This window comes from Cucurbita moschata, unplaced genomic scaffold (assembly GCF_002738365.1).
Source record: "Cucurbita moschata cultivar Rifu unplaced genomic scaffold, Cmos_1.0 Cmo_Scf00113, whole genome shotgun sequence".
Lineage (NCBI taxonomy): Eukaryota > Viridiplantae > Streptophyta > Magnoliopsida > Cucurbitales > Cucurbitaceae > Cucurbita > Cucurbita moschata.
The window spans coordinates 121,709-147,132 of NW_019268629.1; the positions used below are offsets into that span (position 1 = coordinate 121,709).

Sequence of the window (25,424 nt, forward strand, 5' to 3'; positions counted from 1 at the left end):
AGTAAGTCGATCCTTCACAGGTTGTTCGTAACTAGAGCTGGGTCAATTTACCGTTTTACCCCTGAAGTTACTTCTTGTTCCTTATGTCTCACTGATCCTCTAATGAACAATTGGTTTGTGGTCCAACCAGTAAACCAAATCCCTCTCAGGCCAATGAGAGGGTGGGGCCCCTTGTTCAAGACCTGGAGTCAGTGCTTAAGGGAACTACCTTTCTTCTATCCCTAAGTGGGTAGGAGTGAATTCCGTCTTGCACCCCACATCCCCAGCCATTCACCCAGTCTTACCCCTGAAATGGGAGGCCTGTTGAGTCGGCGAACTAGAGCCACTCTCACCCATGCAAATCTAAGGATAATTCCGAATAAACAGGAGTTCATGGTTAGCTCAGGATTAAAACCGAGTTACCTAGGTTATCAAATGAAAAGAAAATCAGTCTCAACAGTAAACGACTTTATAAAGTGAGAGTGGTTTTCTTCATGGTCCGATCTTATGCAATACTCATTGCATAGAACGCCCCCACTCACATGTCTCCACATGCACAATTTAGTGATCACATTGTTTATATCATATACAAAAGTGGGCCGCATCCATAGTGTCCCCAGAATAAGGTACTCAGCCTTATCCTTATACTATAGATCATTTTGACTATATACTTGAACTTGATCCACTCTTATGTCTCTACATATAGTTCAAGTAATCATACTATAGCCAGAGTGTTCTTAGTTTATTGGATTTAGATTAATGATCGTAAAGTTCACTTTATTCAATAACAATTTTTACTGAATAAACATCAATAATAACTTTATTGAAAATAGAATATATCTTTGTTTACAAACTATGAGTTTTAGGACATAAAACCCAACAGTGTCTACCCCCCTTCCGGGAACAACAAGAAGGCTGGCACATCGTCCGAAACCTGGGAAAGCCCAAAGAAGACAATATCTGCTAGCGGTGGATCTGGGTCGTTGCACATGGAGTGGCATCAAACCATCTGTTGCTCATTTTTTAGTATTCGGGTGCATATCCTATGTTCATGTTTCAGATAGCAAACGAACCGAATTGGATAACAAGAGCACAAAATGTGTTCTTTTGGGAATCAGTAAAGAGTCTAAAGCCTATCGCTTGTAAGATCCATTGTCTCAAAAGGTGCTCATCAGCCGTGATGTTATGTTCAATGAAGAGGAGAGCTGTCCATGGGATGACAGTTATATTGAATCAGTTCAAGCATCTCTTGACTGAAGTGATACAGATGCCGATAGCCACCATGATGACAAAAATGAAGCCACAAACAACTCAGTTGGTGACCTTCATGAATCGAGTTTCCCATGATTCATCGATCGCTCAATTCTAGAGACTATTTTGGATAAAGAAACTTCGAAAGAAATTTGGGATTCAATGAAGAAAAATTTCCAAGGAAATACAAAGGTGAAATGAGCACAACTACTATGCTCAAGGACTTTGAGACTCTTCATATGAAGGAAGGTGAGGCTGTTTTTTATTAATTTTTCCTCATACTCTCACCATTGCTAATAAAATGCATTTTCGTGGTGAAAAGATTAATGATGTCAGCATTACTAAGAAAACTATGCACGCCATGACTTCAAAGTTTGATTAAGTGCCTTGCTCTATTGAATAATCCAACAATTTGGACATCATGACCATTGATAATTGCATAGTAGTATATTGGTTCATGAACAACGTATGCAAAGACATATTTTGGAAGAGCAGTACAGGGAGAATAAATCGTGTAGGTGGCACATTTCGAGGTAAAGGACGAGCATGTGAGAGACCAGGTTTTAACAAAATTCTTGTTGAGTGTTTTTATTATAATTTTCAGTACGAATGTCCCAAGAAGAATAAGGGAAAGGAATCACAGGCTCATTTTGCAGAAACTTCTAAACCACTGCTTCTCGTGGCATATGTTGAAGAGAAGGTAGAACAAAAGGAGGAATCAATAGTTTGTTTATCTGAAATTAAAGCTCCAGAAGCTGTAACAACAAAAGAATTGCTTCTTACGACACATGTTGAAAAAGAATCCGAAGAAGCGGCATGGTTCTTAGATTCAAGCTGCAACGAACACATGTGCGGATATAAAGAATTCTTTTCAGAACTAGATGAAGGCTTTCGCAAGTATGTAAAGCTAGGTGACAACTCCAGCATTGGTGTGACAGGAAAAGGATGCATTCAGCTCCAAGTTAATAACGTCTCCCAAGTTACACTCTTACACACAATTTTGGAAAATCTCTCCCACTACTGGTATGGTCACTTAAGTTTTGAAGGCCTCAAAACTCTAAAACACAAGCAGATGGTTCATGGCTAGCAAGAACTGGTATGTTCTAATTTATTATGCCAAGATTATCTGTTGGGAAAGCAAAATAGAAGACCCTTTCCACGAGAAAGTATGTGGAGAGCATCAAAGCCACTTCACTTCTTCGTTCAGATATATGTGGCCCAATTACACCTATGTCAAATAGCCACAAAAGGTAATATTCTAACTTTTATTAATGATTCCAGCCGAAAATTAAGGGTGCTTTTCTTAATAGAAAAATCATAGGCCTTCGTAATGTTCCAACTTTTCAAAACAAAGGTGGAGAAAAAAACTGGGACAAATATTTTAAGTTTGAGAACTATTAGGGGTGGAGAGTTCGCATAAGTTTATTGAGTTCTGCTCAAATCATGGAATACATCGACTACTCACTGTAGCCCCACACCACTGAAAAACGGAGTGGTAGAAAGAAAAAATCGAACAATCATGAATATGGTGCAAAGTTTTCTCACTAACGGACAAGCTCCAAAAACTTTTTGGCCAGAGGCTGGCTTTCAATTGGGCAGCGCATATTCTCGACAGAAGTCCTACGCTTGCAGTTCAAGACAAAACCCCGGAGGAGGCTTGGTGTAACGACCCAGATCCACCGCTAGCAGATATTGTTCTCTTTGGGCTTTCCCTTTCGGGCTTCCTCTCAAGGCTTTAAACGCGTCTGCTAGGGGAAGGTTTCCACACCCGTATAAATGGTGGTTTGTTCTCCTCCCCAATCAATGTGGGACATCACAATCCACCCCCCTTCGGGGCCCAGCGTCCTCGCTGGCACTCTTTCCTTCCTCTAATTGATGTGAGACCGCCCCAAATCCACCCCCTTTGGGGTCCAGCGTCCTTACTGGCACACCGCCTCGTGTCTACCCCCCTTCCGGGAACAACAAGAAGGCTGGCACATCGTCCGAAACCTGGGAAAGCCCAAAGAAGACAATATCTGCTAGCGGTGGATCTGGGTCGTTGCACATGGAGTGGCATCAAACCATCTGTGGCTCATTTTTTAGTATTCGGGTGCATATCCTATGTTCATGTTTCAGATAGCAAACGAACTGAATTGGATAACAAGAGCACAAAATGTGTTCTTTTGGGAATCAGTAAAGAGTCTAAAGCCTATCGCTTGTAAGATCCATTGTCTCAAAAGGTGCTCATCAGCCGTGATGTAATGTTCAATGAAGAGGAGAGCTGGCCATGGGATGACAGTTTTATTGAATCAGTTCAAGCATCTCTTGACTGAAGTGATACAGGCGCCGATAGCCACCATGATGACAAAAATGAAGCCACAAACAACTCAGTTGGTGACCTTCATGAAGAAAACTCAAAGCAACACACATTAGAAGAGCACATAATTGTTGATCCTGTTGTTGATCCCTCTAATGATCCTGCTGCTCTTCTTATTTCTAAACTAGCAGAAAAACGCTCTAGAAACCCTCCAACTTGGATGCGTGACTATGGGAGTGGAGAGAACCTCTATGATGATGACGATCAAGGTAATTTTGCTCTATTTGTTTATCAAGATCCTTTAACGTATGTGGATGCAGCAAAAAGTGCCAACTGGAGATGTGCCATGGATTCTAAGATTGAAGCAATACGGAAAAATGATACTTGGGATCTCACTGATCTTCCTCATGGTTTAAAAATAATTAAGGTACTTTCTTACTCGTACGTTTTTAAGTAGATGACCTCATATTTACTAGAAACGATGAGGCTTTGTTGAGTTCTTTTAAGGAATCCATGATGAAGGCATTTGATATGACTGATCTTGGACGAATGTGATATTTTCTTTGGCTTAGAAGTGTCACAACAAGCTGATGGTATTTTCATTTGTCAAAAGAAGTATGCCCAGGAGGTACTGGAAAGATTTAATATGGTCAGCTGTAATACAATCCTATTGTACCTGGATTTAAGTTTGTTACGGATTCTACTAACTTGTCTGTCAACAACACCTTGTACATGCAAATGGTAGGAAGCTTAATGTACTTAACATCTACCAAACCTGACCTCATGTTTTCTGTTAGTTTGCTTAGTAGGTACTTGGCTAAGACTATAGAAATCCATTTTCAAGCCATTAAAAGGGTGTAACGTTACATAAAAGGAACACTTACATATGGTATTTTCTACGAGCAAGATGATAATACTGAGCTTACATCCTACACTGACAGTGATTATGCAGGAGATTTGGAGGATATAAAAAGTACATCAAGTTATTCATTTTTTTACTAAGTTCTGGAGCTGTTTCATGGTTCTCAATGAAGCAACCTGTAGTAACTCTCCACTACTGAAGCTGAATTCATTGGTGCTATAGCTTGTGCTTGCCAAGCCATATGGTCGGCAAGGATATTGGAAAAACTCGATCATATCCCAGTTGGAGCTACAATGGTGTACTGTGATAATAGTTCCACTATTAAGCTGACTAGAAGTCCAGTCTTGTCGGTCGAAGAAAACACGTTGATGTTCGTTTCCACTTCCTCTGTGATTTATGAAAAGATGGAACTGTGATGTTACAACATTGTCATACTAAAGAGCAACTAGTTGATATCATGACAAAACCTTTGACTCGAGTTGTCTTTGAGAAGCTACGCATGTTGCTTGGTGCCTGTCAAGATCCTTAAATTTAATCTAAAGACCGGGTCGTCAGTTTAAAGGAGGGAATGTTAGTTTTAGTTGCTATTTTTATGTTTTAGTAATTTTGAATATCAAGTCATTGCTATGGTCTCCTGCCCCATTCTTTGTTTTGGCATGATATTCTGCTTCGGTTAGAATTTTATTTTTCTCTTCTTTTAACCAAGCATGACACTAGCTATAAATATAGTTATTTTTTGCATAATAAAGCACTGAATTTCCCTCCTTCTGCAAACTTAGCTTTTAATATTGCATTAAATTTATGAGTTGAGCTACGTTGATGGAACTTTTAGTTTTACCGCCTCAATTTAAACCAACAACCTCCTCAACATCAATACCAAATATTTGCGTGGAAAGTAGCTGATCAATGACTTCTCTGTCTCCTGCTCTCCTTTCTCATTTTGGAAACCATTGTTGTTGTTGTTGGTCTCTCTACTGTTCGTGACGTATGGTTTGCCTTGGAGACTACGTTCAACCATCATTCAAAAGCCCGTGAACTGAGACTCAAGGATGACTTGTAGCTGATAAAACGCGGTACCAAACCTATTGCTGAGTATGCCCGTATCTTCAAAGCAATAAGTGACCAGCTTCATGCCATTGGCCAACCCATCGAGGACATTAATAAAGTGCACTAGTTTCTTCGTGAACTTGACACCGATTTTTCAACCTTTTCTATTAATTACATGACTTTCACCCTTCTCCCTTCTGTTTTAGATTTAGTCTTTAAGGCTGAAAGTTTTGAGTTGTTCCATCACTCCCAGTCTTCTGACTCCACTTCTATGACATTCACCGCCACTAATCGTGGCCGCGCCCATGGAAGTCACCCTATTTCCCGTAGCAACCAACGAGGTCATTTTCATTCTCATGACAACAACTCTTATAACTGAGGACGTACCACTTACATTAGGGTCATCGACCACCTTACTGCCAAATATGCTGCATGGAGGGTTATTATGTTGATCACTGTAACAAACGGTACGCTTGGATTGACTAAGCTCATGCTCACCTTGCCGAAGCTTTCAACACGTCCTGTTCTATTGCTGGACTCGTCACTGCTAACTTGTGTTCAGACATTGGGGCTTTTGTCCATCTGACCACTAATCCACCCATTTTGGATCAGTTTAAAAATTACACGAATAAATGTTCTGTGATTGTAGAAAAATGTGACTCTCTACCAATTATCCTCACCCCAGTATAATGACTCTCTACCAATTACCCTCACCCCAGTATACTTTCTCTTGTTCCAAATATTCACTTATTAAATGTCAGGGTTGTCCCTCATCTCATTAGAAATCTTCTTCCAATTATTAAATTAAGACATGATTTTTCCCTCTCTCTTACATTTACTAATAATCTTTTTACTATCCATAATTGTTAAAGGTGATGACTATTAGTTAAAAGGATGGAGGGCTATATGTGTTGGAGCGCAATAACTGTGCCTTTATTTTTGTTTTAAAAAAATAAATCTCTACGTGCTTCAAATGATTTACGGCATGCTTGCCTTGGTTATGTGAATTATTCTATTATTTCTTTTTTAAATAAAAGAAAACATCTTTCTCTTACGTCTTTACCTTCTCCATCACTATGTAGTACCTGCCAACTTGCAAAAAGTTATTGATTATCTTATTTCCGCAATGAACATAGTTTGTATCATATGTTAAATCTTATTCATGTGATCTTTGGGATCCTTACTCATCAAATTCAATACGAGTTTTCTTTACTGTGTTATTTTTTATTGATGATTATTCTCATCCACTTGAACTTACCCTTTAAAATTTTGAATATGATTTCTTTGATGTTTTTTTTTCAATTTCAAAAATTAGTAGAAAACAAATATACCGGTGCACGCGTAAAGAAAACTACAAGACCACGATATTTTCGTCAACATCGACATTTAAAACATTGCACGCGTCTTCGTATTTATTTATAACCACATGGATTTTGGGATATCAAAAGACAACGAGGTTGAGAAGTGAATTTTGGTCAACAGAGTTGACCAAGTCTCTTTTTGGCAAAAAAAATAAAAGTAAAAGTAAATATAGCATTTTATTGTGAATGAAACAATTTTTTACTTGATGGGAACAATTCTTTCCTTTTTTTTTTCTTCTCTCTTTCAATTCTCAAAGTTCTTTCTTAATAAGGTAGCATTGTGATGGAGAAGGGAGGCAGCTAAAGTCGTGTCGTGTGTACACCTCTGACGATGTTCATACAGACCGACACGACAAACGTTTCGAGAGGTTGTACAACATCTAACTTGGCCATCAGAAACCCACACGCTACCATCGAAAGCAGTTGGATCAAAGAGGTCAACTACGACCTCCAAACTCCATGAAAGGAGACACTTGACTAGACCAAAAGTTGCAAATTGTGAAACCATGTCCTTCCCATCTCAAGCCGGGCGAGCATCCTAGCTACATTACGAGCCCGGTCGAGACGCCTACGAAGATCTTGTCAAAGCTGTCGACGGGGGAGGACAAGAAGGAGTCGAATAAGGTGAAAGAAGAGAAGGCAATCAAAGAAAGGGGATTCTATTTGCATCCATCTCCAAGGTCAAAGTCTGGCTATGCTCAGCCAGAGTTGCTTTCATTATTTCCTTTAGAATCTCCCAAACCAACTCAGCCTCATGAAACAAAAAAGAATTAATCATTTAGTCCCTAAGAATATATTGTTTTAATTTCAAATTTACTCTTTTGATACATGATTGTTAAAATTGGTTCATGAAAAACTTCTCCCTAGTAGACACGTTCTAAAACTATGGGTTGACGGTGATTATAACGAGCCAAAAGTGAACAATATTTGCTAGCGTTGGGCTTGGACGGTTACAAATGGTATTAGAGTCAGACACTGAACAGTGTGTCAACGAGGACTCTAGCTTTCAAGGGAGTGGATTATGAGATCCCCCACATCAGTTGGAGAGGGTAACAAAGCATCCCTTATAAGGGTGTGAAAACCTCTTCTCAGTAGATGCGTTTTATAATCGTGTGGTTGACGTGGATACGTAATAGGCTAAGCGGACAATATCTACTAGTGGTGAGCTTGGACCGTTACAAATAGTATTAGAGACAGATGCCGAACAATGTGCTAGCGACGATGCTAGTCTCCAAGAGAGGTGCATTGTGAGATCTGACATCGGTTGGAGAGGGGAACGAAACATTCCTTATAAGGGTGTGGAAACCTCTCCTTAGTAGACGTTTTAAAACTGAGGTTGACGTGGATATGTAACGGGCCAAAGCACACAATATCTATTAATAGTGGGTTTGAGCTGTTATAACATAATATTTAGTAAGTAGAACGCCCACATGTATGAGTCTACATTAGGGGAGGTTTTTACCTAATTAAACATTTTCATCAAAAAAAGGATCAAATTGAAGTTCCTGAAAATAATACTCGAACAAATTCTACCTGAAACAACCAAACATATTACTTTATATATATATATATATATAATAGATAAAGATTTGATAGAAATATATTTGTTAGATTATATCCCGTAGTTTAAATGTTTGGAAGCCATATTTAGTAAATTGAAACCATATATATACCAGGTTGTTCTCTCAAAATCTACTTTCTTCCTTTTCTATATTATATCTGGTTGTACATACTTGAAGTCATTGCTAAAACCTTTAACCAATATTTCTTCATGTATTTTCTCTTTCCTGTTCTTTGTGTTCATCCTGATTGAATGTGTGTGTTGTTGAGCGATCCTAACAACTGGTATCGATCCTAACAATAACTTGTATTCTATTTAAACATGTGAACTTTAATGAATATTGAACTTTTAATCCCAGTTTTGTTTCTCATTCTTAACGAATTTGTTTTATTTATTTATTTTGACAATGTTCTATCCACCATCCCATGAGCTTAAAAACAACGAGCAAGAAATTTGTTTCAATTATTTTATTATTTTTATTAATTAGACTTGTTTTGGCAATAATAATGATTTATAATTTGTCCCTAATTAATTAATGATTCTACCTATACAAGAAATATCTCCAAGTCTTAACAATAATTTTCGGAACAAGAACTAAGCGATGAAGTTAGATGAACTAAATTGTTATAAAATTGAATGTAAAAGGACGAAATTACTACTTTCACAAAAATTAAGGGAATAAAAAGTGATTTGTAACCAAAAAAATAAACGGAATTGATTGTAAAATTTGTACCAAAATAGCAAAATAACCCAATAAAGTAGATGATGATGTATTTGTCATCGTAATTTGGTTGTAATATTTATTAAATTAGAAAACTAATTATGATGTATTTGTCAAAGAAATGTATATTTAAACCTCCTCTACCTCAATTCTTTGCAATTCTCTCAACAAAACTACACTTTGCATTCTCTCTAAAAACATGACAAAGCTTTCTCCTTCGCACATCGCTATCGTTGTTGTTGTTCTTATCTTTGCCGGTTCTCTTCTTCATATAAATTATATCTTATTATGAGTATTCCAAACATTATCGTCATCCATATCTGATATATCTCAAGGCTTTGATGTTCATACATCGGATTATCACAATCGTTAAAATAATTTAGCCTTAGAATTTTGATGTTAATAGTTTATGGATGTTGTAGTTTTCTTACTTGACATGTTTTTACATGCGTAGTGTTTAATTGTTAATAGTTTATGGATGTTGTAGTTTTCTTACTTGACATGTTTTTACATGCGTAGTGTTTAATTGTTAATAGTTTATGGATGTTGTAGTTTTCTTACTTGACATGTTTTTACATGCGTAGTGTTTAATTATTTTTAATTTTAATTTTGTAGTAGCAATAACTTTGGTATGTGAAGGAGTCTCGACGGCCGAAAGATGTGAAGAAAGATTGTATGATCAGGGGTGCATACTCGATGATTGTGGAAAAAAATGTTGGGAAAAGCACCAAGATGTCTCACATACGTGCATACCTACTGATCGTGCGCAAACCATCTATGCTTGTTATTGTTTATTTAATTGTGCTTAAAATTAATTTTGAGGCGTCTTTGTATGTAAGACATACTAAATAATCTTGCCCAAACTATCTATGCTTGTTGTGTGTCCTCTTGATTTGCATGGATAAGAATGACTTTGGTAAGAATTCAATATGTTTACCATTTTGAGGATTTGACGAAATGCGAACCTAAGAATATGATCTTGTGAGAAAAAAAATCATAAATCTTGATGATGAGTGCCAAAAGTACATAAGTGAGCTTCGAAGCAAGTGCTAGTAAATTCGGCACCCCCATCGCTTTGAAAAGTCTTTATACTACCAGAATATTGGTTTTTTACAAATTTTTGAAATTGAATAAAAACATCAAAGAAATCATATTCAAAATTTTAAAGGGTAAATTCAAGTGAACGGGAATAATCATCAATAAAAAATAACACAGTAAAGAAAACTCGAATTAAATTTGACGAGGAAGGATCCCAAAGATTACATGAATAAAAGATTTAACATATGATACAAACTATGTTCATTGCGGGAATAAGCCAATCAATGACTTTTCGCAAGTTGGCATGTACTACATAGTGATGGAGAAGGTAAAGACGTAAGAGAAAGATATCCTCTTTTATTTTTATTTTTTATATATATATAATAGAATAATTCACATGACCCAACCAAGCAGGTAGAGAATTGTTTTCTAAAATAGAAATAAAGGCAGAGTTGTTATGCTCCAACACATATAGCCCTCGTCCCTTTTATTGCTCGTCATCACTCTTCTTGTTTGATTATTCTGGATAGTAAAAAGACTTTTACTGCTCGTCATCACTCTTCTTGTTTGATTATTCTGGATAGTAAAAAGATTATTAGTAAATGTAACGTAGAGAAGAAAATCATAGGATAATTTGATAATTAAAAGTATTTTTAATGAGACGAGAGACAACCAAGACATCTCATAAGTGAATAGTTGGAACAAGAGAAAGTGTACTGGTGATGGTAATTAATAGAGAGGCACCTTTTTTCTACAATCACAGAACATTTATTCGTGTAATTTTTAAACTGATCCAAAATGAATGGATCAGTGGTCAGATGGACCAAAGCCCCAATGTCTAAAAACAAGTTAGCAGTCATGGGTCCAGCAATGGAATAGGACGTGTTGAAAGCTTCGGCAAGGTGAGCATGAGCATATTCAATCCATGCATACCGTTGGTTGCAGTGATCAACATAGTGATCCTTCATGCAACATATCTAACAGCAAGGTGGTCGACGACCTTGACCCGAGTGGGTACATCCTCGATTGGAAGAGTTGTTGTCATGAGAATGAAATGATCTCATTAGTTGCCACGGGAAATAGGGTGACTTTCATGGGTGCAGCAATGAAAATGTCGTGGTCTTGTATTTATTGATAAAATCTCAATATCGATATATTTAAAAATAAAAAAATAAAGAAAATGTCGTGTTAAAGGTGATGACTACCAGTTAAAAGGATGGAGGGCTATATGTGTTGGAGCGCAATAACTGTGCCTTTATTTTTGTTTTAAAAAAACAAATCTCTACGTGCTTCAAATGATTTACGGCATGCTTGCCTTGGTTATGTGAATTATTCTATTATTTCTTTTTTAAATAAAAGAAAACATCTTTCTCTTACGTCTTTACCTTCTCCATCACTGTGTAGTACCTGCCAACTTGCGAAAAGTTATTGATTATCTTATTCCCGCAATGAACGTAGTTTGTATCATATGTTAAATCTTATTCATGTGATCTTTGGGATCCTTACTCGTCAAATTCAATACGAGTTTTCTTTACTGTGTTATTTTTTATGGATGATTATTCCCATCCACTTGAACTTACCCTTTAAAATTTTGAATATGATTTCTTTGATGTTTTTTTTTCGATGTTGACGAAAATGTCGTGGTCTTGTATTTATTGATAAAATCTCAATATCGTTATATTTTTTTAAAAAAATAAAGAAAATGTCGTGGTCTTTACCTTCTCAATAACTATGTAGTACCTGCCAACTTGCGAAAAGTTATTGATTGTCTTATTCCCGCAATGAGCATAGTTTGTATCATATGTTAAATCTTATTCATGTGATCTTTGGGATCTTTCCTCGTCAAATTCAATACGAATTTTCTTTACTGTGTTATTTTTTATTGATGATTATTCCCGTCCACTTGAACTTACCCTTTAAAATTTTGAATATGATTTCTTTGATGTTTTTTTTTCAATTTCAAAAATTAGTAGAAAACAAATATACCGGTGCAAATAAAGATTTTCAATGCGATGGGGATGCCGAATTTAGTAGCACTTGCTTTCAAGCTCACTTATGTACTTTTGGCACTCATCATCAAGATTAAGATTTTATGATTTTTTTTCCTCACAAGATTATGTTTTCTTGTGTTCTCAGGTCCACATTTGGTCAAATCCTCAAGATAGTAAACATATTGAATTCTTACCAAAGTCATTCTTATCCATGCAAATCATAACGACACACATCTTACGTGTATTCTCCGCCATTATGCGAACGTAAGCAACAAATCTTCACTTCTACTTCTTCTTCGATCATCATCTTGAATTCTTGAAATTTTGAAAACGTGTCAGGACTTTTCTTTCATAAAGAAAATCCACACATATCTTGAGTAGTCGTCAATGAACGTCACCATGTACCACATTCAACTGATTGATGTTTGTTTGGCTGGACCGAACAAATCAGAGTGGATTAACTCAAATGGTTTCTTTGCTTTGAAATTTGATTCTTTGTATGGTAATTGATGAGTTTTACCATATTGACACCCTGCGCAAACAACGTCTGTTTTGACTTCAAGTTTTGCTAGGCCTTTGAGAATGGATTTCTCCATAATCAACTTCAACTTGTGGTAGCCAACATGTCCCAATCTTGCATGCCATAGATCTATTGTCTCATTCCTTTGGGTCTTGTCAACATAGGCAGACTCAAAAGATAGGACGTAAACAGACTTCCCTTTCGCCCTTCTATTGTCGCCTTTCTTATTATCTTAGCATCTTCATAAACTTTCACATCTTCTGGTCCAAACAGGACGTAATTTTCTGATGTTGTTAGTTGTGACACTGACAAAAAGTTCTTCTTTGACCCAGTACATGATAAACATTATGTAGTGACACTGTATCAGATTTATTGCCAGACATGATTGTCATATTGCCGATCTGAGCAATTGACAACTGTGTGTTATTTGTTGTGCGTACCATACGACTTCCTTTGTACTCTTTCTTGTCTTGCAATGTTCTCTGATCGCCAATTATATGGTTTAAGCATTTTGAATCAATGATCCAGTCATTCTCATAATCGATATGGTCTCCCATCGTCACCATGAGTGCTAGCTCGTCTTCTTCTATGATATATAGTACCTCTGCATCTCATTCTCCCTCCAGCTCCATGTTGGAGGATGCCACATTACTTTTGACAGATTTTTTCTTGGACCAACAATCTCTGGACATGTGGCCCTTCTTCCCGCAATTGTAGCAATTACCTTCAAATCTCTTTCCTTGAGAACGTTTGTTGTCATTCTTCTAAGCTCTCTCAAGTTGTGCAGTTCCTTGATGACTTTTTCTTTTGTCACCGTTTTTGTATCCACGTTTGATGCCTCCCATTTGTTTAGCCATGACTTCTTGGCTGGCTAACAATTTTTCAAACTCTACAATGATGGTTGAGTGGTCATCCTTGTACAGCAATAATGAAGCTTCTATATTCTGGTCGCAATCCGTGGATAATGATCATCTTCATCCGATCTTCTCCAAAGATCATGTTCTTGTATAAACAGGATATCATGCATGTTGTCCACATGTTGTAGTTGTTATTGTTGAGTTTCTTGATTCCTCCAACGATTTGGAAGTCACCCATCGTGTTGGCAATGCCTCAGTAATACCAACACAAGCTTTTTCGACATAAAACTTGTAGAGTCACAAACAACTTACGACACAAAGAAACTCACTCACTAATAATCAAAAGAAATCGTTTTTGCTTGGTTGGGTCATGTGAATTATTCTATTATATATATAAAAAATAAAAATAAAAGAGGATATCTTTCTCTTACGTCTTTATCTTCTCCATCACTATGTAGTACATGCCAACTTGCGAAAAGTCATTGATTGACTTATTTCCGCAATGAACATAGTTTGTATCATATGTTAAATCTTTTATTCATGTAATCTTTGGGATCCTTCCTCATCAAATTCAATTCGAGTTTTCTTTACTGTGTTATTTTTTAATTATGATTATTCCCGTTAACTTGAATTTACCCTTTAAAATTTTGAATATGATTTCTTTGATGTTTTTATTCAATTTCAAAAATTTGTAGAAAACCAATATTCTGGTAGTATAAAGACTTTTCAAAGCGATGGGGGTGCCGAAGTTACTAGCACTTGCTTCGAAGCTCACTTATGTACTTTTGGCACTCATCATCAAGATTTATGATTTTTTTTTCTCACAAGATCATATTCTTAGGTCCACATTTCGTCAAATCCTCAAAATGGTAAACATATTGAATTCTTACAAAAGTCATTCTTATCCATGCAAATCAAGAGGACACACAACAAGCATAGATAGTTTGGGCAAGATTATTTAGTATGTCTTAGATACAAAGACGCCTCAAAATTAATTTTAAGCACAATTAAAGAAACAATAACAAGCATAGATGGTTTGCGCACGATCAGTAGGTATGCACGTATGTGAGACATCTTGGTGCTTTTCCCAACATTTTTTTCCACAATCATCGAGTATGCACCCCTGATCATACAATCTTTCTTCACATCTTTCGGCCGTCGAGACTCCTTCACATACCAAAGTCATTGCTACTACAAAATTAAAATTAAAAATAATTAAACACTACGCATGTAAAAACATGTCAAGTAAGAAAACTACAACATCCATAAACTATTAACAATTAAACACTACGCATGTAAAAACATGTCAAGTAAGAAAACTACAACATCAATAAACTATTAACATCAAAATTCTAAGGCTAAATTATTTTAACGATTGTGATAATCCCATGTATGAACATCAAAGCCTTGAGATATATCAGATATGGATGACGATAATGTTTGTAATACTCATAATAAGATATAATTTATATGAAGAAGAGAACCGGCAAAGATAAGAACAACAACAACGATAGCGATGTGCGAAGGAGAAAGCTTTGTCATGTTTTTAGAGAGAATGCAAAGTGTAGTTTTGTTGAGAGAATTGCAAAGAATTGAGCTAGAGGAGGTTTAAATATACATTTCTTTGACAAATACATCATAATTAGTTTTCTAATTTAATAAATATTACAACCAAATTACGAGCTCATCTACTTTATTGGGTTATTTTGCTATTTTGGTACAAATTTTACAATCAATTCGGTTTATTTTTTTTTGTTACAAATCACTTTTTATTCCCTTAATTTTTGTGAAAGTAGTAATTTCGTCCTTTTACATTCAATTTTATAACAATTTAGTTCATCTAACTTCATCGCTTAGTTCTTGTTCCGAAAATTATTGTTAAGACTTGGAGATATTTCTTGTATAGGTAGATCCATTAATTAATTAGGGACACATTAGAAATCATTATTATTGCCAAAACAAGTCTAATTAATAAAAATAATAAAATAATTGAAACAAATTTCTTGCTAGTTGTTTTTAAGCTCATGGGATGGTGGATAGAACATTGTCAAAATAAATAAATAAAACAAATTGGTTAAGAATGAGAACCAAAACTGGGATTAAAAATTCAATATTCATTAAAGTTCACACGTTTAAATAGAATACAAATTATTGTTAAGATCGATACCAGTTGTTAGGATCGCTCAACAACGCACACATTCAATCACGATGAACATAAGGAACAGGAAAGAGAAAATAGAGGGAGAAATATTGGTTAAAGGTTTTAGCAATGACTTCAAATATGTACAACCAGATATAATATAGAAAAGGAAGAAAGTAGATTTTGAGAGCACAACCTCGTATATGTATATATATGATTTCAATTTACTAAATATGGCTTTCAAACATTTAAACTACGGTATATAATCTAACAAATATATTTCTATCAAATCTTTATCTATTATATATATATATATATAAAGTACATATGTTTGGTTGTTTTAGGTAGAATTTGTTCGAGTATTATTTCCAGGAACTTCAATTTGATCCCTTTTTTTGATGAAAATGTTTAATTAGGTAAGAACGTCCCCTAATGTAGACTCATGTGGGCGTTATACTTACTAAATATTATGTTATACCAGCTCAAACCCACTATTAATAGATATTGTGTGCTTTGGCCCGTTACATATCCACGTCAACCTCAGTTTTAAAACACGTCTACTAAGGAGAGATTTCCACACCCTTATAAGCGATGTTTCGTTCCCCTCTCCAACTGATATCGGATCTCACAATCCACCTCTCTTGGAGACTAGCATCGTCGCTAGCACATTGTTCAGTATCTGTCTCTAATACTATTTGTAACGGTCCAAGCTCACCACTAGTAGATATTGTCCGCTTGGCCTATTACGTATCCACGTCAACCACACGATTATAAAACACATCTACTGAGAAGAGGTTTTCACACCCTTATAAGGGATGCTTCGATGGTGGCTTGTAGGTTTCTGATGGCTCGGTTAGACGTTGTACAACCTCTTGAAACGTTGTCGTGTCGGTCTGTATGAACGTCGTCAAAGGTGTACACACGACACGACTTTGGCTGCCTCCTTCTCCATCACAATGCTACCTTATTAAGAAAGAACTTTGAGAATTGAAAGAGAGAAGCAAAAAAAAAAAGGAAAGAATTGTTCCCATCAAAATTAAAAAGTAAAAAATTGTTTCATTCACAAGACAATGCTATTTTTACTTTTACTTTTATTTTTTTTCCGAAAAGAGACTTGGTCAACTCCGTTGACCAAAATTCACTTCTCCAACTCGTTGTCTTTTGATATCCCAAAATCCATGTGGTTACAAATAAATACGAAGACGCGTGCAATGTTTTAAATGTCGATGTTGATGAAAATGTCGTGGTCTTGTATTTATTGATAAAATCTCAATATCAATATATTTTTAAAAAAAATAAAGAATTCATAGACCGTATTTAATTTCTTGTGATTAATTTACATATATTTTTTTGGATTTTTTGGGTTCGATTTTGATAAAATGTTGATTCACTTTTAATGTCGATACTGAACTGATGGATGTAAGATTTAGTTTGTTGATGTGCAAATTTAAGGATGAAAAATCTCACCGAGCCTTATATGCTTCAACGGTAAATTCTTTTGCATGAGGTGACCTAAAAAATAAAGAAAATTATACAATGATGTGGTGGGAAGAGGTGACATGCAAAATAGAGAAAATTGCACCATGGTTTGGTGTTTGCCACACTATGTCATAATCGCACTTCTGCAGTAGTGAGATGAGGATTGTGGAACACTTGTTCTAATCTAGGGAACAAGTCAGTCGTGAGAAATTCGAACTTTGTAAACAATATCGACGTATGCTCGAGTCTCAGGTCATGTTTGCGAGAAATGTTTTAAAAAACGTGAGTGAGTAAATAAATTTGAAAATAATTTGAAAGAATCGAAGAAAGCAACATTGTATGGCTGTAAGCAAAGAAACATCACGGCTTAAATATCATATAACTTGAGGGAGGAAGAATTGACAATTAGTCGCATCCCTTTACGGGGCATTTTAGCTCTTCTGGGTGTAGTCATGGTTTTGGTGAATGGCATACACACTCATGTTGACACTACATGAAATAGTAAAGACTTGTCTAAGATGAAAGCAGTAAAAGGGATAGGGCATGCGGTCATGGACAATCCATCCTAGATAAGCATGATTAGGACATCTGACATGTGACCATAGACAACACGCCTTGGACAAGTATAACCGTGACACAATCCACAAGTCCAAGCTCATCGCTAGCAAGCAAATATTGTCATCTTTGGACTTTCTCTTTTGAGCTTCCCCTCAATGTGGGATTCTCACAATTCACCCCCTTCAACGTGAGACCCCCACCAAATCCTTGTCCTCTTTGGGCTTTCCCTCTCGGGCTTCCCCTCATGGGATTCTCACAATCCACCCCCTCCAATGTGAGACCCCCACCAAATCCACCCCCCATCGGGGCCAACATCCTTGTTGGCACACCGCCCAGTGTCTAGCTTTGATACCATTTGTAACGGCCCAAGCCCAAGCGCACGGTTAGCAAATATTGTCCTCTTTGGGCTTTCCCTTTCAGACTTCCCCTCAAGGCTTTAAAATGTTTCTGCTAGGAAAAGGTTTCCACACCCTTAGTGTTTTATTCTCCTCCCCAACCAATGTGGGATTGTGTCCCCACCTAACGTGGGATTCTCACATCTTCACTCTTACAAGCATGCCAGAAGAGCTTGTGTTGGTTTATGGGGGAGATTCTCACATCTTCACTCTTACAAGCATGCCAGAAGAGCTTGTGTCGGTTTAGGGGGTCCAAGTCATGAGGTGTAGCATCCAAATTTTAAGGGTTAGATTGAGTTTCAAATTATGACAACCCTACTAATCAAACAAAAAAATAGCAAGTTTAGGTTGAGTTGGGTTATGAACTCTATTCCAGTTGTTTGGGTCAAAGACATTTGGAGATCCAAAAGATTTTTCCAGCTCATCCTAACATAACTCATTAGCTAAGCATTGGTCGTCACTCTGCTACAAAGATCATCCAAAGATTGAAAATCGGAACTCAAAAGCAAGCAAGCCACTCTAAAACAAGTATTTAACAATTCCAACGATAAACTTCCAACTCAAAGTTTAGAAACAAAACGTACTCGGATTACAACGCTAAAACAGACCATTAAAGATAAATAAACTAAGCTGAAACAACTAGCTTTCGTCGATCCCTTATCATGTCTCGTATTTCGTATCACTAATCCTATAGAGACTTTAATCACTTGCATAATCAATTCATGAGTCAATACTTAACCACACGTACTTAGTAAGGAGCTCAGGCATCAGAAGCTATTAAACAACATACCACGACGTACAATACATCATGTTTCTTACACACAAGCCATACATGCTCAAGATACACAAAAACATATTAACATATATATCATACTCAATTCAAGGATTATATCCAAACAACTCCCACTTATCTTCGTAAATTTTTTTCATTTATTTTTTTCGGGACTGTGGCAGATTATCTATGGTGAATTCATGGAGATCGAGTTTCCCATGATTCATCGATCGCTCAATTCTAGAGACTATTTTTGATAAAGAAACTTCGAAAGAAATTTGGGATTCAATGAAGAAAAAATTCCAAGGAAATACAAAGGTGAAATGAGCACAACTACTATGCTCAAGGACTTTGAGACTCTTCATATGAAGGAAGGTGAGGCTGTTTTTTATTATGTTTTCCTCGTACTCTCACCATTGCTAATAAAATGCATTTTCGTGGTGAAAAGATGAATGATGTTAGCATTACTAAGAAAACTATGAACTCCATGACTTCAAAGTTTGATTAAGTGGCTTGCTCCATTGAATAATCCAACGATTTGGACATCATGACCATTGATAAATTGCATAGTAGTATATTGGTTCATGAACAACATATGCAAAGACATATTTTGGAAGAGCAGGGAGAATAAATTGTGTAGGTGGCACATTTCGAGGTAAAGGACGAGCATGTGAGAGACTAGGTTTTAACAAAATTCTTGTTGAGTGTTTTTATTGTAATTTTCAGTACGAATGTCCCAAGAAGAATAAGGAAAAGGAATCACAGGCTCATTTTGCAGAAACTTCTAAACCACTGCTTCTCGTGGCATATGTTGAAGAGAAGGTAGAACAAAAGGAGGAATCAACAGGTTGTTTATCTGAAATTAAAGCTCTAGAAGTGTAACAACAAAAGAATTGCTTACTGTTGGTTATAAACTTGTTTTTTATTATTTGTTTTTTATTATTATTATTTTATTTCTGTTGTTTAATTCTCCATGAAAAAAGGTCGGAAATATTGTAAGTAGTGGAAGGAGTTGTGGAGTGGTTGCTGATTTGTAGCAGAAATAGGTAAATTTTTTAGTATATAAAGAAAATGGTGCCAAGTTCTAAAGACACCACAAAAACAAGAAATAATTTGTGTGTCTTCGTTTATTCTCCCCTTCTGTTGCGTTTTTTTGCTTACAATTGGTATCAAAGCGTTAAGATCAAGGCTAGTTTTCAATCATGTCTCACTTAGAGATTGAGCGGTCAAGAAGGGAGAGAGATCAAAAAATGAGACAGGAATCGAGTGACAGGAGCCAAAACACCGATGCGATAGAAGGTGATGCCTCACATGAGGTGAGTGTATAGATTCAAGAAAAGGAGGGATCTGTCACACTCAAATACCCGATGCTGACAAAATGCAACTATGCAGCTTGGGCGATTAAGATGGAGGTATTTATGATGGCACAAGGTGTTTGGGAGGCAATTGAGTCACCCGAAACAGTAGATAACCATAAAGATAAGATGGCTTTAGCAGCTATTTATCAAAGTATTGGAGAAGATACGTTGCTACAGTTGGGTGCCAAGAAAACAGCCAAGGAAGCCTGGATCATGCTGAAAAATATGAATCTAGGTGCGGAAAGAGTGAAAGAAGTTAGAACGCAGACTCTCTGGCAGGAGTTTGAAGCGTTGAGGATGGGTGATTTAGAAAGTATTGATGAGTATTCTGGAAAACTCACCATTATTGTCAACAAATTGAGAGGCCTCGGCAATACTGTGGATGATATCCAAGTAGTTAAGAAACTTCTACGATCCACCTCTGCAAAGTTTCTTCAAATTACCTCAACGATTGAGGAGTTTAGCGATCTCAAAACGAAATCCGTTGATGAGATTATTGGATCACTCAAGGCACATGAAGAAAGGTTGCAAGGGTTTGGAGAAAAAGATGAAACCGTTCTCCTCACTCATGCAGAATGGAACGAACGAGAGACTGCAAAATCCTCAAAGAAAGAATGGAAGGATCAAGGCAGTTCCAGAGGAGGCAGGGGACGGGGTCGCGGAAGATGGAGAGGCCGTGGGAGAAGTGACTGGCATCGAGGAGATGAAGAAGAGTCGCAAACTCAAAAGACGAGATTTGACAAAAGTAAAATTAAATGTTTCAGGTGTCAGAAAATGGGACACTTCGCATCAGAGTGTTCCACAATAGACGAACAACTCTACCTGATAGAGATGCAAAAGGATGAGGAGTCGTCACTGCTGATGATAGAGGTGTGTGAAATTAAAACCACACATAACAAAGAGCCTAATTTTGTGATGTAGAATGAAACTATAGTGCTGCCACCAGACAATATTGGAGTTGAAAATTCCTGGTTCCTAGATACTGGAGCAAGCAACCACATGTCAGGAGAAAGGAGGGTGTTTTGTGAGCTCGACACATCTGTTGTTGGAAAGGTACGCTTCGGTGATAACTCTGTAATAGACATTTGTGGTCGTGGAATAGTGCTCTTCAAATGCAAAACGAATGAGCACTTGATCTTATCGCAAGTCTATTACATACCTAAACTCAAGAGCAATATTATAAGTTTGGGACAACTGGATGAGAGTGGAAATAAAATTGTCATAGAGAACAGTGTGATGAAGATATATGACAAAGCTAGGAGCCTGATTATTATGGTGACCAGACAATCCAACAGATTGTATGTAGTAAAGTTGAAGCTTACGGAACAGGTGTGTTTAATGACAAATATCAGTAACAGTGGTTGGCTCTGGCACGCGAGGTATGGACACCTAAATTTTCACTCTTTAAAGCAATTAAATGACAAGAGAATGGTTGAAGGGTTACCGAGAATCACCCAGGTCAATCAATTATGCGATGGGTGTTTAATTGGAAAGCAGCATAGGACTCCTTTTCCCCGAACAACAACATATCGTGAGAAGGAGTCATTGGATCTTGTCCATGGAGATCTATGTGGACCTATTTCGCCAATGACGTATGGAGGTAACAAATATTTTATGTTACTAGTGGATGATTGTTCACGATTTATGTGGGTGTTTATGTTGAAAAACAAGAATGAAACACTGCTGGTGTTTAAAAAATTCAAGATCAGTGTGGAGGTAGAGAAAGGCAGGAAGATTAAGAGCTTTAGAACGGACCGTGGAGGAGAGTTTGTATCTACTTCTTTTAAAGACTATTGCGAGAATGAAGGCATGAAGAGACTTCTTACTGCACCATTTTCACCACAGCAAAATGGCGTAGTAGAAAGGCGTAATCGAACGGTGGTAGAGATGGCCAGATGTATGTTATGTTGGATTTCGATAATCGGCCAGGGAAAATATTATCGACAGGAGTTTGTTGGAAGAAAGATAAAATGCGTAAAATAAGAGAGAGAGAAGGACTGAAAGTTTGACTGCTCTTCAAAATCCGGATGTTAAATCCTGTAAACAGATTTCCTATTTAAATACAATCTATCCTAAAAATGGGTGGAGAGTGGCCAACTGAATCTGTGCCACTTCCTAGAAAATTGACGTCTAAGAATTCGCTAATCCATTCGACGTGTTTGTCAAATGGTCAAAGGGAAATTAAATGTAAACGTGTGAATCTAAATAAGGAAAAAACAAAGGTTTTATCTAACAATCTCCTCCTAAAACCTTTGTTATATCTGCCTTATTATTTGAACTCCGATCTTTGAGCAAAGTTCTTCAAATTTCACCCGTGCCAGGGACTTGGTGAAAATGTCTCCAAGTTGTTCCTCTGTTCGAATGAAATCAATCTTGATGAGCCCTCGATCTGCACATTCTCGAATGTAGTGGAATCTGATTTCTATGTGCTTGCTCCGGTCGTGCAAAACTGGATTTTTGATCAGGGAGATCGTAGCTTTGTTGTCTACGTATAGCATTGGTGGATCGCTTTCTCTCCCGATGAGTTCTTCCATTAGTCGTGCAAGCCAGACCCCTTGAGTTGCTGCAATCGAAGCGGCGATGTATTCTGCTTCGCAGGAAGACAAAGCAACTACCTTCTGTTTTGTTGATTGCCAGCAGATCGCGCCGCCTGAGAGAAAGTAGATCATTCCGCTGGTGCTCTTACGATCATCAACGTCACCGGCCATGTCACTATCGCTGTAGCCGACCAGTTTGAGTTTCTCCTTTCCCCTCCTAGCGCAGTATCTTACGCCCCAGCCTCTGGTTCCGGCTACATAGCGCAGGATGCGCTTGACAGCCACTAGATGCTCCTCCCTAGGTGCTTCCATAAACCTGCTCACATATCCAACAGAATATGCAAGATCTGGACGAGAGTTTACCAGATAGTGCAGACTCCCGACAATGCTGCGGTAATTGGTGGAGTCGACTGTCGTCGTAGTGCCGGCCTTCCTTAGTTGAAGTCGGGCCTCCATTGGCGTCCTGGTAGGATTACTGTCCACAAGCCCAGTTGTGTCCAGCAGCTTCCTCGCGTATGCACTTTGGCAAATGGAGATGCCGGAAGAGTTCTGTTGCACTTCGATGCCGAGGTAGTAGCTGAGCACACCGAGATCGCTCATCTCGAAGTTTTTCGACATCTCATTCTTGAACCTTCCGAGGACTCCCACGTCGCCTCCAGTGATTATGAAGTCGTCGACGTACACTCCCACGAACAGTCGCTTTTTGCCGTGGCCGTACGTGTACATGCCATGCTCAGAGGCACAACGTTTGAAATTCAGTGACAGTAGGGTACTGTCGAGCTTCGCGTTCCAGGCTCGTGGGGCTTGTCGAAGCCCGTAGAGTGCTTTGTGCAGGCGCAGTACCTTATTAGGGTTGTCGTTATCCAGGAAGCCAGGTGGTTGTCGAACATAGACGGTCTCCTTCAACTCTCCGTTAAGGAAAGCAGACTTTACGTCCATATGGTGAACCTCCCAAGAGTGATGTGCTGCAATTGCCAGCAAGAAACGAACGGATTCTAACCTTGCTACTGGCGCAAATACCTCTTCGAAGTCCACTCCTTGCTTCTGGACGTAGCCCTTCGCCACCAGACGAGCCTTGTGCTTCACAACTTCTCCTTTTTCGTTGCGCTTCAGTTTGAAGACCCACTTGAGCCCTATGGCTTGGTGTCCCGGTGGCATATCCTCCAGACTCCACGTCTGGTTCTCAGTGATGGATGTCATCTCTTCCTGCATTGCCTTCCGCCAGCACGGGTTCTTTTCTGCTTCGGCGAAGGTGTTTGGTTCATCTGCACTGACGGCATGTAGTTCGGCCACTTCCTCGAGCTCGCGCGCTGCTAGTCCAGGTGGTTCACCTCCTCCCACTAGGTCATCCATCCTCCGGTACCTAGCCTCCAGATCAGTATCGTGATCGGCATCCAGCGTCGAATCCGCAGTCCGTGGTGTTGCGAATTCCACTGGTTCAGGTGGTGCACCTGCTGGCGGCGATGACGTCTCCTGATGCTGGGCTCCTCCTTCTTCAGGCTCGGTGACGAGGTACTCCACCGTGAATTGATTTGGATTACGGTCTGCCTCGATCACGTCATTCCACTACCAGAAGGTGCTTTCGTCGAAGACGACGTCGCGAGACACGTGAGCTCGCCCCCCTACAGGATCATAAAGCCTGTACGCCTTGCTCCCGGGTTCGTAGCCGATGAAGACAACCTTCAGCCCCCTGGGATCGAGCTTGGCGTGATGGGGACGTGTTACCTTCATGTATGCGATGCAGCCGAACACGCGAAAATGATGTACTGTTGGTTTTTTGTTGTACCAGGCCTCATATGGCGTCTTCCCGTCGAGGCTTCGGGTTGGTGACCGATTGAGGAGATAGACAGCTGTCATTACTGCCTCTCCCCAGAATCTCCCAGGCATCCCGGCCGTCACCAACAGTGACCTCGCTGTCCCGACAATGGTCTGATTTCGGCGCTCTACCACTCCGTTCTGTTGGGGGAGTAGGGCGCCGTTAGGTGTCGTTGTATGCCGATCTCGTCGCAGTACTTACTGAAACCTGCCGAGATGAATTCTCCGCCTCGGTCAGTGCGCAGCACTCGCATCTTCTTCTCACATTCGGCCTCCGCTCGCACTTTAATGCGCTTAACCGCCTCTGCCGCCTCACTTTTCGCTTGCAGCAGGGTCAGCCACATGAAGCGGCTTTTGTCATCGACTAACAGGAGGAAGAGACTCTTACCGCCTGGGGTCGCCGGCTTGATGGGCCCGCAAATATCGCCGTGTACAAGCTCCAATGGCTCATCGGCTCGGTAGGCTGTTCGGGACGGAAAGGGTGTGCGCCTCTGTCTGCCGATGAGGCACCCGTCGCACAGCTTGTTCACGCCTTTGATTTCTGGCAAGCCGTGCACCAACTCCTTCTTCTGTAGCTTTTCTAGGGCAGGAAAGTTTAAGTGTCCGTACCTTACGTGCCACCTCAAAGATACCTCTTCGGTCTTGGCCGAGAGGCTAACGGGTTGGTCTATCTCTAACTCCAAGATGTAAAGACGGTTTGTGGTGCGCCTTGCTTGCGTGAGCAGCCGTCGTTGATTATCGCAGATTCTTAGTAGTCCGCGCTCGATGGAAATGAAGCAACCTGTCTCATCGAGTTGACCCAGGCTCACAAGGTTAGCCTTGAGCCTCGGGATGAAGTAGACGTCGGTCAGCTGGCGATGCTCGCCTCCCTTACTGACGAACAGGA

At 38.6% G+C, this 25,424-nt stretch overlaps 1 pseudogene; it reads left to right on the forward strand.

Annotated features, from left to right (window-relative positions):
* Positions 1-7,079: 7,079 nt before the first annotated feature.
* Positions 7,080-7,570, forward strand: LOC111439875 (annotated as a pseudogene).
* Positions 7,571-25,424: the final 17,854 nt, after the last annotated feature.